Genomic DNA, 16,389 nt, shown 5'->3' with positions numbered 1-16,389 from the left:
CCACACCACCACCCCCAACCAAGGAAACCACAGTGAAAAACTTTTCTATAGCAAACTTCACTTTGCTTAAGACAGAGGTGGTAAGTTTCACAGCCCCCACACTAAAGGATAACAGTGTCCAAGATGCAGGAATCTTTACAAATGCACTCTATGAACACCTACAAGGATGCATGGATCGTGCTATCCCTAGCAAAACCAAGACTCACTCCCCAAAGAGAAGGAAATCAGTCTAGTGGACCCTTGCCATAAAAAGGCTATACAATAGAAGGAGTAAACTAGTTCAGAAAAAAAGCAAATCCCGAGAAGGAAAGACATCCCTGATCAGTATCAGTAAGAAACTAAGGTCCCTCATAAAATCATCCAAGGCTAACTTAAAAAAGAAAAATAGCCAAGGATTCAAAAGATAACCACAAAGCCTTCTTTAGCTATGTCAAGAATCTAAGTGGCAACTCGCAGATATGCTCTGAGCTAGTGCAAAATAGCACAAAATATACTGAACCTGCTGATATTGCCAAAATCCTGGCAGATAGATTCAGTGCAAACTTCACCCTCATCTCACCCCCAAAAGGGCCCACAACAATACCAGAAAAGTGTAGTGTATCACAGATGCACACATGAAAACAGCCCTTTCAAAAGCCAAAAGCACAGCATCAATGGGGCCAGATGATGTCCCAGGCTGCGTCTTGCACGAACTACAGAACGAACTAACCCCCTACCTAAACACACTGTTCAACCTCAGCCTCTCCATAGGCTACGTGCCCATAGAATGGTGCACTGCAGCGGTTATTCCGCTTCACAAAGGAGGGGCCACAACTGACCATGGTAACTATCACCCCATAAGCCTGACTAGCCTGGTCAGCAAGGCTATGGAGTGTATCATCATGGAACTCATTAACAAAGACATTGAGAACCTCCAAACACTTGACCCGACCCAGTTTGGCTTTGTTAAGGGCAGATCATGTCTACTAAACCTGGTTGACTTCTTCAAGACAGTCACCAAGGCCATTGATGAGGGGAAGGTGGTTCACACAGCCTACCATGACCTCGCCAAGACTTTTGACACTATTCCACACTCAGGAATTATAGAAAAACTCACCAGCCTGAACATAAACCCCTATGTCATGAGATGGGTTGCCAACTGGCTTACAGAGAGAACACACATGGTAAGAATAGCAGGCTCCAGGTCCAACTATAAACCAGTCACAAATGGTGTCCCACAAGGCTTGGTCCTGGGACCCTTACTGTTCAGCATATACTTCTCAGGCAAACACAGGAGGACTATGGCTAACCAAGTTCACTGATGACTGCAAACTGGGAGCCATAATTGACTCTCCGGCTGACACGGGCATTCTCCAAAAGGGCCTTACTGAGATGGACACCTGGTGTCAAAGTCATGGTCTCAAGCTAAATGCCAAAATATGCATAGTCATCCCATTTGGGAAAAACAAAACACCCATAAATTACCACATAGGTGGCAGCCCCCTTAATACAGACGAGGTAATAAGAGATCTGGGGACACAGGTAGATAGTAATCTCTACTTTGACAATCATATTGCCAAAGTAGTTAGGAAATCCTTCTATGTAGCCTGTCTAATTACTAAAGGGTTCGCATCTAGAAATAAAGAGGTTATAGTGCCCCTCTACTCGTCACTCATCAGACCCATCATAGAGTACAATGTCTCATTTGGGATGTACCTCACAAGACACTTCCAACAGCTAGAAAGACCACATAAGTACCTCACCAAGAGGATTACTGGCCCCAAACATATATCCTATGCAGCCCGACTGGAAAAACTCCGGCTGTACTCAGTGGCATATCGCTTACTCAGAGGTGATCTCTGCCTGACTTACAAAGCCATGTGCAACTCACAATTGATGGACATGCTCTACCTAAAGAAATCCAAGTCACTGTGAGCCACTCGCTCTAGTGAGAATAACCTCACCACAACAATAAATAGAACATGATGGAGGGATAGATTCCTGTCACAGAGACTTCCCATGCTTTGGAACAAAATTCCTAAATACATTAGGCAGAGCCCCTCAATAACACTCTTCAAGAGTAACCTTGACGAGTGGATGGGTAACAGAAAATACATCCCTGGGATCACTTCACTGGCTCTTCTTGACAGAGGCTCAGTTAATTAATCAATGGGGCAGCAAAAGCTGCCACACTCTGGCTAGGCTTATAAATGCCCTCGGGCAGATAGCCTAGTACCTACCTATGAACCTATGAACCTATCCTGAAAAGAAGACTTAAAACTGTCTCAGAATGGTTCACAACACTGAGATGTCCTTTCCTGAATTTACTAGGTACAGAATAATATCATCTGCAAATAAAATCAACTTTTCTTGTTTACCATACCAATTATATCCATACATTTCTGAGTCCCTTATTTTCTTTGCCAATGGGTCTAAATACAAAGCAAATAACAAAAAGGAAAAGGAAAAAGGACACCACTACCTGTTTCTTATGTTCAAACACAACTTATTAGAGAGGAAGGCTCCCACTTTAATTCTTGCTTCCAATCCTTCCTATATTCTACTAATTAGCCTTAATATTGTACCAGGGAATGGAAATACTTCCATTGCCCTACTCATAAAATCCCGGCTTACTCTGTTGAATGCTTTCTCTGCATCAGGGCCCACTAACAGCTGCATTTTCTTACATTCTGCTTCCCTTGGAATGATCATTGTTCCATTAATGGTTTTAAATGTTCATTTCCCGTCCACAAAGCCACATTGATTCATATCTATTAATTTTGGCAACAGCTTTGACATTCTTTAGTTATTATAGACAAAAACGTTTTAACCATGGTTTAAAATTGAAATGGGTATATATGAAGCTGAGTCTGATGGGTCTTTACTGTCTTTAGATAATACAGCCACCACAACTTTCGTCCAAGATGTTGGTGATTCACCTCCTTTAAAATACTGTTAAGATCTTCCAGGCATTTATTACTTTTTTTCCTCCTAACTTCCAAACTTCCACAGGAATACCATCTGTTCTGAAAAACTTTCCATAAAATTGATTATAAATCACCATTTTGATCTCATCTCTTCCTATCTTAACTGTTAGTTGTTGACCATCATCTACCTATAGCCTTGTCATGCTTAAGTCTTTGATAAATACTTCCATTTGTGCTCTTTCTTTATTTCCACATTTCTCTGCTTTATATACATTTTCATAAAATTTCCAAAATATCTGTAATACTTCTACAGGATCTCTGGTTATCTTCCCTGATATGGGCTCCCTAAGCTCTTGGCAACCTTTTCTACTTTCTGTTCTCTAAGTTATTATGCTAAAAGTATTTATGCTCTGAAGTTATCAGAAAATACTTGCTTAACAGCAATCTTTCTAAATTCATGCGGGTCTATATCATATGAGCAAATCTCACAAATTGCGAACGCTCATAATATTGAATGTACTGGACCTCGAAGTGCTTTTTCTGAGATTGCAGTACAGTGAAGAATGGGATGTTTGCCCTTTCTTGACTGTAGTGCGATCTCAGAGTTGGAATATTTATTTAGCGGGGGGTGTGGGGGCACATCTCCCTACAATAGGAAGTTTGAGGTCCGATACGTTCGATAGTATGAGCGTTCACAATTTGTGCAATTCGCTCATATGATATGGACCCACTCATGCATGTTATCCAAATGCTGTCTTATTTTCTCTTTAGCACTCTGCATTTCTGCAGCTTGTTGTTCTGTGACATTTGCCTTATTCTACAATACTTTAACCTTTGTCAGCCCCTTTAAGTAATTAGTATTACTTCTTAACCATATCTCTTTCTCTTTTGTTTCCACCCTATTCTTAAACCTAATTTTCCTTTGATTGCACTCATTACCTATAACTTCTGAAGATATTTTATCTTCTCTAATAACTCTCAAATAATTTCCATTACCCATCTCTTAAGCTCCTCTCTTTTTAACAGGTAGGTGGAAAGTGCCATTGTATTATTTTTACTTCAGTATCCTGCTTTTTTATATTGGTTTTTATTTGTGCATGATCTGAAATAGTTATTGAATGTGTGCCAAAGCTTTCAATGAAATGCATATATGCTTGTGAAAAATAATTTCTCTAGTTTAGCCCAGTCGTTGTACCTTGAAGAATAACATGTACATTTTGTCCAAGTTCCTACTTCTTAATTTACATCTTCCATACCAAATATTTAGACATTTCTTCAAAAATCTACCTTTTGCTATATTCCCCTCTAGGTCTCCATAATACATCTTTACTACCACAAATCAAGTTCCAGTCCCCACCTATAAATAATATTCCCTGCTGAAAGCTGATTATTTATCCCCAGTGTTTAAGCTTCATAATACTTTTTGGTAGAATATAAATACATGCTAACCTAATCCTCCTCCCTTGCCATTAACCCCTTACTACCAGAAATCTGCCATTATTGTCTTTGTTCCCTGCTCTATCACTATTTAATCCTCTATAGCATTTAGTATAATTAGTCTCCATTTCCTTTATCCAACCTGAAATTGTTTCTTTGTCAAATGCACATGCTTATTTCTTTTCAAATATGTCTCCTGTAGCATTGCTATTTGCACTCTGCATTTCTTAATATAATTCAGTACTCTTTCCTTTTTGTCTATACCTGTAAGGCCATTTACATTCCAAGTTGATATGGATAGCATCGCCTTTATGATAAAAGGCCCTTCTTCTACTTCTTATACATCTTAGTTTTTTAATGTGCATTTACAACATTTTTGTTACATGCATACACTAATGTTTGGCAGTCTGAGCTCTTATACAGTTGTTTCTTATCTCCATTTGAGCCTATGTCACATTTTCAAGTCCTTTTGTTTCACTGAAAACCAAAAAAAAAAACTGGAAACACTCTAGAACAACAAATGTTTAATCCAAGTTCAAGTTTGCAAGTAAACACTTTCACCTTCAATGCTTCTTCAGGCAAAATAAAGCATTGAAGGTGAAAATGTTTACTTGCGAACTTGAACTTGGATTAAACATTTGTTGTTTTAGAGTATTTCCAGTTTTCTTTTCCTTTTTGGATTTGATTTTTTGACTGAGAACTGGGTAACTGCCTCACAGCTGTTTTTTTTGGATACTGTTTCACTGAATACCCTCAAACAAAAAACCAAATACGTTTTCAAAACACCTCCATCTGCTATTAACTTAGAACAAACACACATAATTATGTAAATCTTCAAAAAAATGAGGTTTAATGCTTCATATAGGAACAAATGTCTCAAACTGACAGCTGCAACCACAGGCATTACCTAACCTAAAATTAAGGTTATCCATACTAAAGTGCACCCTACAGCTTATGTTCCTACTTACACTGATTGATGTCTGTACTGTACTTGTTTTATCTCTATTCCCCTCCCAGATGTGAAAAAGAGCTTGTATGCTTAAAAAATAACTTTTATCCATAAGAAAAAGTACAGCAGCTATTGTTATATAAAACTAAATTGTACTCTGTTCTATCAAATGCATTAAACTATTCAGGTTGCTAGAGAGGCTACTATCTCTTATTCACTTCCCATAATTTCAAACTTTATTTTTCACCAAACTGCTTGCCATTGTACCTTTAAATGTTGCATTTTTCTCAATAAAGAATACTCAAAACTCTCAAGATGAATTGAGTGCACCTACAGACAGCCCATTTCCATTTAAAAGTATTACCAATGAATCTTTGTAAATTTCACCAAGAAAAGAATGTACAGCTGCATTATAAGCAGACCTCTTGACTCCCACTGAACATTTGCTAATGGAAAAAAACAAGCTAATATCTTTGCAGAGGTAAGAAGACTGATATTTTATGGCTTTCATCATTTTGTCTTATTTTTCAAGGGTATTTGCTTACAATAACACACGTGTTTATAGTTTAAGGCAAAGCCATTAATCTAAACATTCATCCTTATAAGAATTGGATAAATATCTGAATTCTACATCTAATATAATCAGGGCACTTTTACACCCCACTCCCACTCCAGCAGCCCAAAATCACAGCATATTAACATTAAACTTGCTTTTCTCCAGCATTTCTTTTCTTGTTATACTGTAAAGCCTTTATTTCATGCAGCTAAAAAAGTGCTCCTTGTTTACTTTGATATATTTAATGCATACAATAGTCACTGAATGCCCCCCTTAAATTTAAAATACCCATGACTAGACACTACACAAAGCTGCTTTACTATATATAACACATACATACCTCTCAACTGTACAGGTTTTCACAGAATGTCCAGATTTTTCCTTATATTTTTGGTCTGTTTCTCATAAAATTGTAGTTTTCTAGCAAATCACTAGCAAATCATTGAGAACTGAAGTAAAAAAATAATGGCACACGTTTGAGTTTCAGATTTCATATCCTTCAGAAAATTCATGCTAATGCATAACCTGTTATTCTATCCACTTTCTAAGTTTGTAAGTGCAATATTTAAAAAGTGCCCCTATTTTTAGGCCTTTGTCCCTCCATTATTTGCGCATTTGTCCAGATTTCTTGCTATAACAGATTGAGAGATATGAACACATAGTATATATCAAGCACATTTTTATACTAGTAAGAACAAAAATTGATTTACTTAGTTATTTTTTTCCCTTTTAGTGCCCTTATAAATTTTAAAGACATAAAATGGGACCGAGTTTAACAAGGTCAACAAAAATCCATTCTTTCTCAGTTATATTTTCTTGTGAATCCATATTTCACAAATATGATTGATGCTGTATAGTCCCCCATTTATTCAGTAATTTAAGTGTTGCTGGTCTTCTTCCTCTTCATCTCCATCTCTCATTTCCAGACTCTGGCTCAAGTCTAAAGACTCCTGATTCTTTAAACAACTCCTGTGTTTATTTTTTCTCTCTCTCAAGCATTTTCTAGGGTGCATGCTCTATCAGTTATATTATCAGAAAAAAATGGGAAGCAGAGTCCTCTTCTGTTTGCTAGCTGATTTTTTGTTGGACAAACCTTTTATTTTCATGTATAGCCTGTTCTGCATCAAGAAATGTATTTCATTCTCCAGGGAAAAAATATTCTGGAGAGAGATGGATACAGCTGCTTGAATAACATATCTGCCTCTCAACATTCCCTTCTTACTGGGATAAATGTGTTTCTCTTCTGCCTTTTATACAGTGAATAATCATTATCCACAAATACTCTTCTGTCTCCAATTTTTAATACTTTTCCCTTCTGCCATAGCTTTGTCAGGATCATTTTTTTCTGCTGGTATGATTGCATCTTTACTACACAGGTATGTGCTGCTTTCTCATGTCCAGGTTTGGATCTTACACTCAATGTGCCCTGTTGGGTCTATATTAGATAATCAAACTTTCAAAAGTTCGAGTGTCATATGGTTGTCACCATATGATTGAATTTTTGAAAGTTTGAATGTTTTAATAGAGATCTCCATACAGGGTGGAATGGGAAGATTTACCTTTTCTGCACTGTAGTGCAAACTCGGAGTTAGTATATTTAAAGAGCAGGGAGTATGGGGGTGGAGCCCCCACATGGGGGGTGCAGGGGGCTTGCCCCTTCATAAAATGTTCAGGTAGGTTATTTGTGTAGTTTATTTTTTTATTAGATGCTTGAACTTTTAAAAGTTCGATCATATGGTGTCAACCATATGACAGTCAAACTTTTGAAAGTTTGATTATCTAATATAGACCCTGCCCAACAAATCCTGTTATGGAATACTGGTCCAGTTGCTTATTTGTGCTTTCATAACATTAATAAAGTATGTTCCTTCCAGTTTCTATGGTGCAGCAAACAACCCCAGGTTTTCTCTGCATACCCTGCTTCTATCATTTTTTTGAAACAGCTCTTCTTGATAAGTCTCATAGCCAGCCAGCATTTTCTTCATTTCAGCCTCTGATTTTTGCAATTTTATTAATTCATCTGAATAGTTATTTAAAGATTTTTCTATTTTTTCTACCCCCAGATTTACTATTCTTCCATGCAGGACTAGCTTAGTCCTGCATGGAAGCAGCCGTTTAGGAGCAGGACAGCAGTGCGCCATGCATATTAATGAAGGAGCGCTGCCTGAGCTTCTAATCTTACATGGAGCGTGTAAGAGTGCAGGAGGCGTGTCTGAGAGCAGAGCTCTCAGAATATACACTCCCCCACAAAAAGCCTAAAAGAATGAGTGAGACCGCTCATAGGTGTCCGTATACCCCAAGCAACACCCCCCCTCACACATGTACTAGAGCAATAGTAAACACATGCACTATAAAGATCCTTTTATTTTTTTTTTTTATGAAATGCATTAAATTTAACCGGAGGTGCGTGGGTTTGCCCATCACTTAGCTACGGGTAATGCAGCTTAAATGGCAGAAGAGGATAAAAAGGAAGATATATGCAAATGAATCAGCATAGCAATAGTGTAGTGGGCAAAGCATTCACCTCACGAGCAGTCATTCCTGGTTCGAATCCCACTGCAACTCATTCCATTTTCCATGTTAAATCATTTTATGACCAATATTTTTAGTTGCATAACTTCTAAATAACATATATTTGTGAACTGGAGTACTGCATTAAATGCAGATGTGAGGTGTCAGTGTCATAATGTTGCAAAGTCCATAGATAATCACATATGCCCCATACAGTATATGTACACAGGAATCATAGATACAAATGGAAGGTAAAATGTGTAATGAATGATAACACCATACAGCTTCCAAATCCCCCACCTTCCTAAGAACCATTACACATTACTGTCTAAATTAGCACAGTGGTAAGTGGAAGTAAGCACTAGTAAGCAAGTGTAAGCACTATTAAGCAGTAGTAAGTGGGAGTAAGCATATGTAAGCACTAGTAAGCGGGTTTAAGCTCATTTGTACACGGGTAAGCAATGCGCACACAGGTTAAGCAATATGGAAGGACCCCATACAGTGTACGTACATATGAATCATGGATACCAGACATATATATAAGATGTAATGAATAATAAATCAATGCCAAAAAGCAAATATAATGCAAAGTCAATTTTAAGCAATGCTAAGCATTGCACAGGCCAGCTTAGGAGGAGTAAGCAATGTGTAGGCCAGCTAACTCAATGTGCCCAATGGTATACCCCTTTAAACAATGCCAAACTTAGGTAAGCAGGTTTGCCCATAGCTTAGCCTTTTCAAAACCGGCCAATCACAGCAAAGTGCAGGACTTTGGCCCTACTTAAACCCAACAGGTGGGAATACATCTCATAACTGGTTGTAGATTCCCCTTGCAGGCACCATGACAGAAAGGGGAAAGGGAGTGCACTTCCAGGCACAGCGCTGGGGCATCCAGGAGTCCAGAGTCATGGCAGCACTTCTTGTCAAAGACCATGAGCAGAGATTGCTGCAAGGCCAGTACCAGGGTTCCCAATATAAGGTGGAAGCCTGGGACTGTATTGCATGTGACGTCACCAGTGCCACTGGCATACCCTGAACTGGTGAGCAGGTCAGGCATCACTATGCCGACCTGAAGCGGTGAAAGGGGGATCTCTTGGATCAGTGGATCCAAGAGGCTAGGACAACAGGGGAGGTCCCAGCTGTGTGTAAATATCACTCCACTACCTGTTTAATAATTGCCAGCTCATGTATATTATGGATAGGTATGGATAAATATTCTCTTATGTCCTTCACAGTGGCAAGTGAGCGGGCCGTGAACCAGGAGGCCCATGGATGTCACCTGGAGAGGTTGCGATGCGAGGCAGGTCAGTAATACTCTTGCATGTACTGTCATATGAAATAAATCTAAAAGTATTAGTAAATTAATTGCCAGTATAAAACCTATATTGTTTTAGGCAAGTACTGCATACTCTGGAGAATATGGCAGGAAGAGTCTCATATAGTTTGTATGTAAATAAAAGCATAATAGCCTGACAATAAAGGTCTAACTGCTGGTCTGCATGTGTATACTCTGGTATCATATGGTAATGTAGATTTGCAATCACTTAATAGTACTGTTGTATTAAGCACTGTTACCCACACTGTGCTACATAAATAGAATGTGTAGGAATGTCTGTACATGACTGGTGTAATCCCCAGAGGTCACTTAGTACAACTGAGAGACACATAGACAGAAAACAGTGAAAAGACAGGCAACACAATCTTAATAGCACATGCAACTGAGACATGAACTGTTGTATTTTTAGCACACACAGCCATGGTTTGAATCCGGGTAGTGATAGTAGTCCGCATACAGAATCATACCCCACAACTGTACAGATATGTCCAGAATGTCCAGTAAATTGGCCCATATCTATTGCCTGTCACCCTGTCCCCCGGGGAAATCAGCGGGATGATCCCAGACGTACACGCAACAAACATGAAATACAACTGATTGTCACACATATATGAGAACAAAACTGGCAAACTAGCAACTTCCCAAAATCTTATGAGAGTAATAAGCCATGTACTGTTTACTCTGGTACTGTATGGAATTGTGAGTGTTGCAGTTGCTATAAATAATAAGGTATCACTGATCACTGTCACCCACACTGTGCTACATAATATAACTGTGTAGGAAATCCTGTATAAGAGTTTTGTAAGTCACTAAAGGTTGAAGAGGGCAGTAGTCTACATATGTCCCAGTTCACCTGCATTTGGTCAAGACATGGCCAAAGTCTGTGCAAAAAGAGATGGACAGGTATGTCCATAACATCAACCTGGAATCTGGGAGTATGTATAAAAACAGTTAGTGTTAACAAACAATTCCTCCACAGGTATACCAGGTAAGAGGTGTATACTGCAGGTAAGACCAGTTCATGTATAAAGATGACGACAGCCATATCACTGTCCAAACTAAGGCAATAGGGTAGTGTAGTAATACTTGTAAGATAAAGATAACAGAACTGACTAGGAAAGTAATATGAACTACAGGAATATACTAGTTGTTAATTGACATATTTCTCTCCTCCCACCGTATCTCCAACAATACACTAAATACCCATCTCAACTGGTATGTAATGACTCCACTGTTAAGTTAGGACATATGTCCTATTGGTTGATAATTATTTAAATCTGTTTCTATGCATGTGCTATGTTGAAATACTCTAACATTGGTGGCATGATGCCATCAATGTACTTGCATGATGTTATTACTACTGTGCTCCCATATATGCATGTGTTCCATTTGCTATGCAACTGGTCCATATCTGGTGTCTGGGTTAATGGGATATCTATGCATGCTGTTATACCTAACCCTGGAATGTGTTGACTATTACTAACCCACATATGTTGATACACCATAAACACCATATCACATATGGGAATGTGGGTCCCAGTGGACCCACCTGTCCCACCTCAGCTAGCCATGGCACCGGGCACCAGCACATCTGTGGCCCAACCCAGGACCTCCTCGAATGTTGGTCCTACACCACCTTTGGGTGGAACCACCTCAGGGGATGAGGCTTCCCCCCCCCTGGGAGTGGGTGTGGACAGGAAACTGTCACCCGTCACCAGGTCCGGGTTGTGGTGCGTAGAGAGCTCGATCAGCAGTTTGGAGATCTACACCAGCTCGAGGGCCGCATGTCCTGACTAGAGGGTTGGCCTGACTCTCCAACTCAGCCCCCAGCACAGCCACCTTCGGGGCTGTGAAGGTGCAGTGGTGACTGCCCATGGGTGGGGATCTCAGTCCCATTGTTTCCACTAGGGGGTTCATGGGCTTCCAATTTCCCAACACCCCACCCCATCAAGGTGTTTACCCCCCCACATGTGTCATATACTGCCTCTGTATGCATCTTGTCTGTTAAACTACCCAACCTACCTCTCCAAATGCACCTACTATCCCTCCCCAACATCCCACTCTCACCTGAAAAAAAGGGCAATCTGTTCCCAAAAAAAAAACATTCAAAGTCAGTGCATATGTACAGCTGTTGCTGTAGAAGAAATGGGCAACTATGGACCTTCCCTACACCCTCCTGCACATCCCTATATATATATATATACAGTGGAGAAAATAGCTAGAGATCTGCAGGAGGGTGTAGGGAAGGTCCATAGTTGCCCATTTCTTCTACAGCAACAGCTGTACATATGCACTGACTTTGGAGGTTGATTTGGAAACTCAAATCTCTGATAGCGGGGTGAGGACAACAATAATATGTTGTGATACCAATTAGACCAGATTAGATGTGTCCAGTGGACACGTGTGTGAAATGGACAACTATGTATGGGGTGAGATATAGATACATATATAGAAATATGTATATATATATATATGTATATATATATATATATATATATATATAGATATATATATATATATATATATATATATATATATATATATATATATATATATATATATATATATACACATATATATATATATATATATTATACATATATATAAACATATATACATATGCATACATCTATAGCTATATATGTCTACATCTATATGTGTATACATCTATATGTGTATATATATATATATATATATATATATATATATATATATATATATATATATATATATATATATATATATATATATATAAGCATAAATATACAGACATACATCTGTAGATAAAAATGGGAACATAAAAACATATATGTCCACATGCAGTGTTGATGGGGTTGAGGGGGCCCAAACAACGTATGTCTTGTACATATAGATACCCCCCCACAGCTAAACACATCTGCCCTGCAATACAATACCAACTGTTGCAGATCCCATAACCAGGACCTGACACAACATGGGCACAAGATGTTAACAGTACTCCATTCTACCTGTATGATGTCAGCCTGGTATCAGTAACATATCATGCAGTATAGTCTGGCTACCATAGGGAATGTACAATGTGGAAGCAATCAATATTCCTAGGATACATACACACACACACACACACACACACACACACACACACATATATATATATATATATATATATATATATATATATATATATATATATGTAACTATACATACACACACACAGATATGTATAGGAAGATACATATGTAGAAGGTGCACACAATACAGAACAGTCACTATGCCTACAGTTGCCACCTTACCAACTGGACACTGTATGAGCCACCCATACCAATGACACTTGTTGCCTGCAACATATACTTACAGAGAGGTCAAAGAATAAAACACCACACACAGGTTTGCATACATTGAAAAGCTTTATTTGTGTACTGTTACAGTTGAATATGCCATGTCATATAGTTGTTTAGACACTGACATACATATAAATGGAGTAATGCAACTGTGAACAGTTATATTAATACAGTAGTCTTGAAAGGTTTACATATGTTGCTGTCCAGGCTGAGGCCTTCAAGTAGTACAATAGTAAAGACAGACTGGGCCACAGAATACCAGTCAATCAACAGTAAGTAATGCAGATGTATAGTCCAGGAGCCTCTATATACACTCTGTACACAATCCTTAGGGGGTAAAGACCTCAGTTGACAAAATGGGATGTATCTGTTACATAACAAGGCATACCTGACACCATCACAATCAAACTGACAAACAGAACAGTCTGTATGACAGGAGGCAGTAGGCCTGCATTTACCCAAGGTGAATTGTATAGTAATATACATCCAGATACCTTAAGGCAGCTTACCCCTGATACCCTCAAATGTTGTAACAGCCTAGGTTAGTTATGGTGCATCCCCCCCCAGACTCAATAATACAGGACCATATACCACTGTTACATGCACTGGCCTCTGGAGTGCATAAGGGCACGCATGTGTTGTGTAGGTGAAGTCCACACATATATGGGACCCAACCCCACAGTATGTGTGGGGGACACAACAGCAGTGAACTGATGGCAGGAATGGCAGCATGACATACTCACAGCCCACTACATAACAATCCCTGACAGCATGTCATATGTACAAAGCCTGGTATGTAGGTGGAGGACAGAGTCTGGAACACAGGCCCATATATGTACAACTGTTGTCATACACTAAACAAGTCGCTGGTGTTATAGGATAGTCTGCAACATACCCTTAGTCAGGAATATGAAGTTAGGAACAGAAATGGATGTAGCCATATACTGATAGCACTCAACACACACACTGCCAGTGATATATCTGACACAAGACCTGTGTGGTGGACAGACAAAACATAATAGGCACATCTCTGGCCATCAAGTGGATAGGCCCACAGTTGAGAGCTATGCAGACTGTATTCCAAGTTAAACTAGTATGTACACACAAACCCTGTAACACTGGTGCTATATAATGCATAAAACAACATTACTCACACTCTGCCTGTAGTTCTGGAACCTCCTACAAATATGTAGCTGGCCTGAGTGTGCAGGTTCTCCTGTAAGAGGTATTGCTACCTGCTGTCTGTAACACTGCTGCCCACACACAGGAAGGATGTCCATCATACAGGAAAGGTAAAGGGACCACGCCCACATGATGTAGGGATTTATGGTAGTTGGTTGCCATGACAGTGGTAATTGGAAGTACTACACAGCATGCAGGTAGCAAGTTGAAGACACTGACTGGTGCAGAGGCCATCACCTGATCATGTGCATCACCTACAAATACCATGCTGCAATCTATGCAAAGCAGCTCATTCCATTTACTGGAGAGAGACTGAGAGTGAGAGAGGGAGAGAGAGAGAGACAGAGAGTGTGCGTGTAAGGCACAAAAAAAAAAACAACACCCAGAAGAGACTGCATTCCCAGAACAGGTATGTGAAGTATATATGTATGTAATTGACCGTAGTACTTGGTCCATAATAATGGGATAGATGATGTGGAATGATTTATATGTGCCTGCAGGTGTTGTTGTAATGATGTTCAGCTGAATAACTGCTAAGGACAAAAGAGTCCGTCCCTGTGGGTAGTGGGCCATACCCATCAACCGTACAGAGCAGCACTGACTGATAAGCTGTAAGCCATCATAGTGTCTGTTGTGTAATGGGAAGTATGTTTATTACATGGCCAGTAGCTGGTAGTGAAAGTAATGCCATATTGACGGATACATGGGTTCCACAGCCCACCTCTTGCAGGATACTCAGATTAACCTGTAATGTAGCATGCAGAAATGCCATAGGTGTGTAACAGAGTTACCTGCAATCTGGCCCTACAGATACCCCCCTAATGTCAGACTGTGTCCATATGTGGCACATGTCTGTGTTGTAGCAAGGCAGAACAGTGCAGCTGTGCAGGAAGGTGTTGTGAGACTGTGGACCTGATATCTGAAAGCACCCCACATATAGGTATGCATATATGTGTGTGTGCGTATATATATATATATATATATATATATATATATATATATATATATATATATAATGGATTCCATACATTTTGTCGAATTACACTTAGTCGAAAATGATTCCAGGCATTTCACTTCACTGAAAGCTCACTTGACTGAAAGCTCACTTGGTCGAAGTTCATTTGGTCGAAAATGGAATATAGCCCCTGCCCCACTGCAGTGCAACCCTTTAGTGATAATATTAAATAAGGGGGGTGGGGGGGTGTATATATATATATATATATATATATATATATATATATATATATATATATCAATGCATTTCTAATGGATATACCTTCTTATAATAGTGAATACATTAAAATTATGTGGGGGGATACACCCCCCACACCCTCCATTGTGGGGGGCTGTGCCCCTCACACCCCTTCTTATTTAATATTGTCACTCCAGGGTTGCACTGCATTGGGGCAGGGGCTATATTCCATTTTAGACCAAATGAACTTCGACCAAGTGAGCTTTCATTCAAGTGAGCTTTCAGTGAAGTGCAATGCCTAGTATCATTTTTGACTAAGTGTAATTCGACCAAATGTCTGGAATCCATATATAATATATAAATATATATATATATATATATATATATATATATATATATATACGTGTATGTCCACAAATATACAGATACCCATGTGTAGATATATATGAACACATATATACATTAGATACATCTACATATATATAGATATATACCTATATGCACATGTCTACATATATACACACAAACATATATGTATGTAAATACATGTCCCCTATATTACTACCACAGTGCTGCATGCTGTGTGCAAGGAAACAGCACACATACACACAGATATCTACAGCTGTCAGTGTGTGCAACATGGACGGGTATGTCACATGTGAACCCCTTGTTGGGATCACATGGCCCTTGTCTGTGATGTATGGAATGGGAATATGGGGAAGTATGGCAGATATAATTATGGAGGTGGCCAAGGTTGGTAGATATAGAAGACAGCCTACATGGGTGGTATGTGACACGTGGTGGGTAAACACCCTGGACGGTGTGTGTGTGTGTGTGGTCTGTGATGGGGTTGACCCATGGGCCTCAATATGAACACAATGGGAACAAGCCTCCCACCCACTGCTACTCACAACAGCAGTCCACGTCCTGAAGGTGCCTGGCCTGGAGGCTGAGCAGGGGGAGCATGTGGGCCCTATGAATGTGTACTGGGTGCCTCAAG

Source organism: Protopterus annectens, chromosome 1.part1 (assembly GCF_019279795.1).
Source record: "Protopterus annectens isolate FY-2018-M chromosome 1.part1, PAN1.0, whole genome shotgun sequence".
NCBI lineage: Eukaryota > Metazoa > Chordata > Ceratodontiformes > Protopteridae > Protopterus > Protopterus annectens.
Note: the sequence above shows the minus strand (reverse complement) of the source record.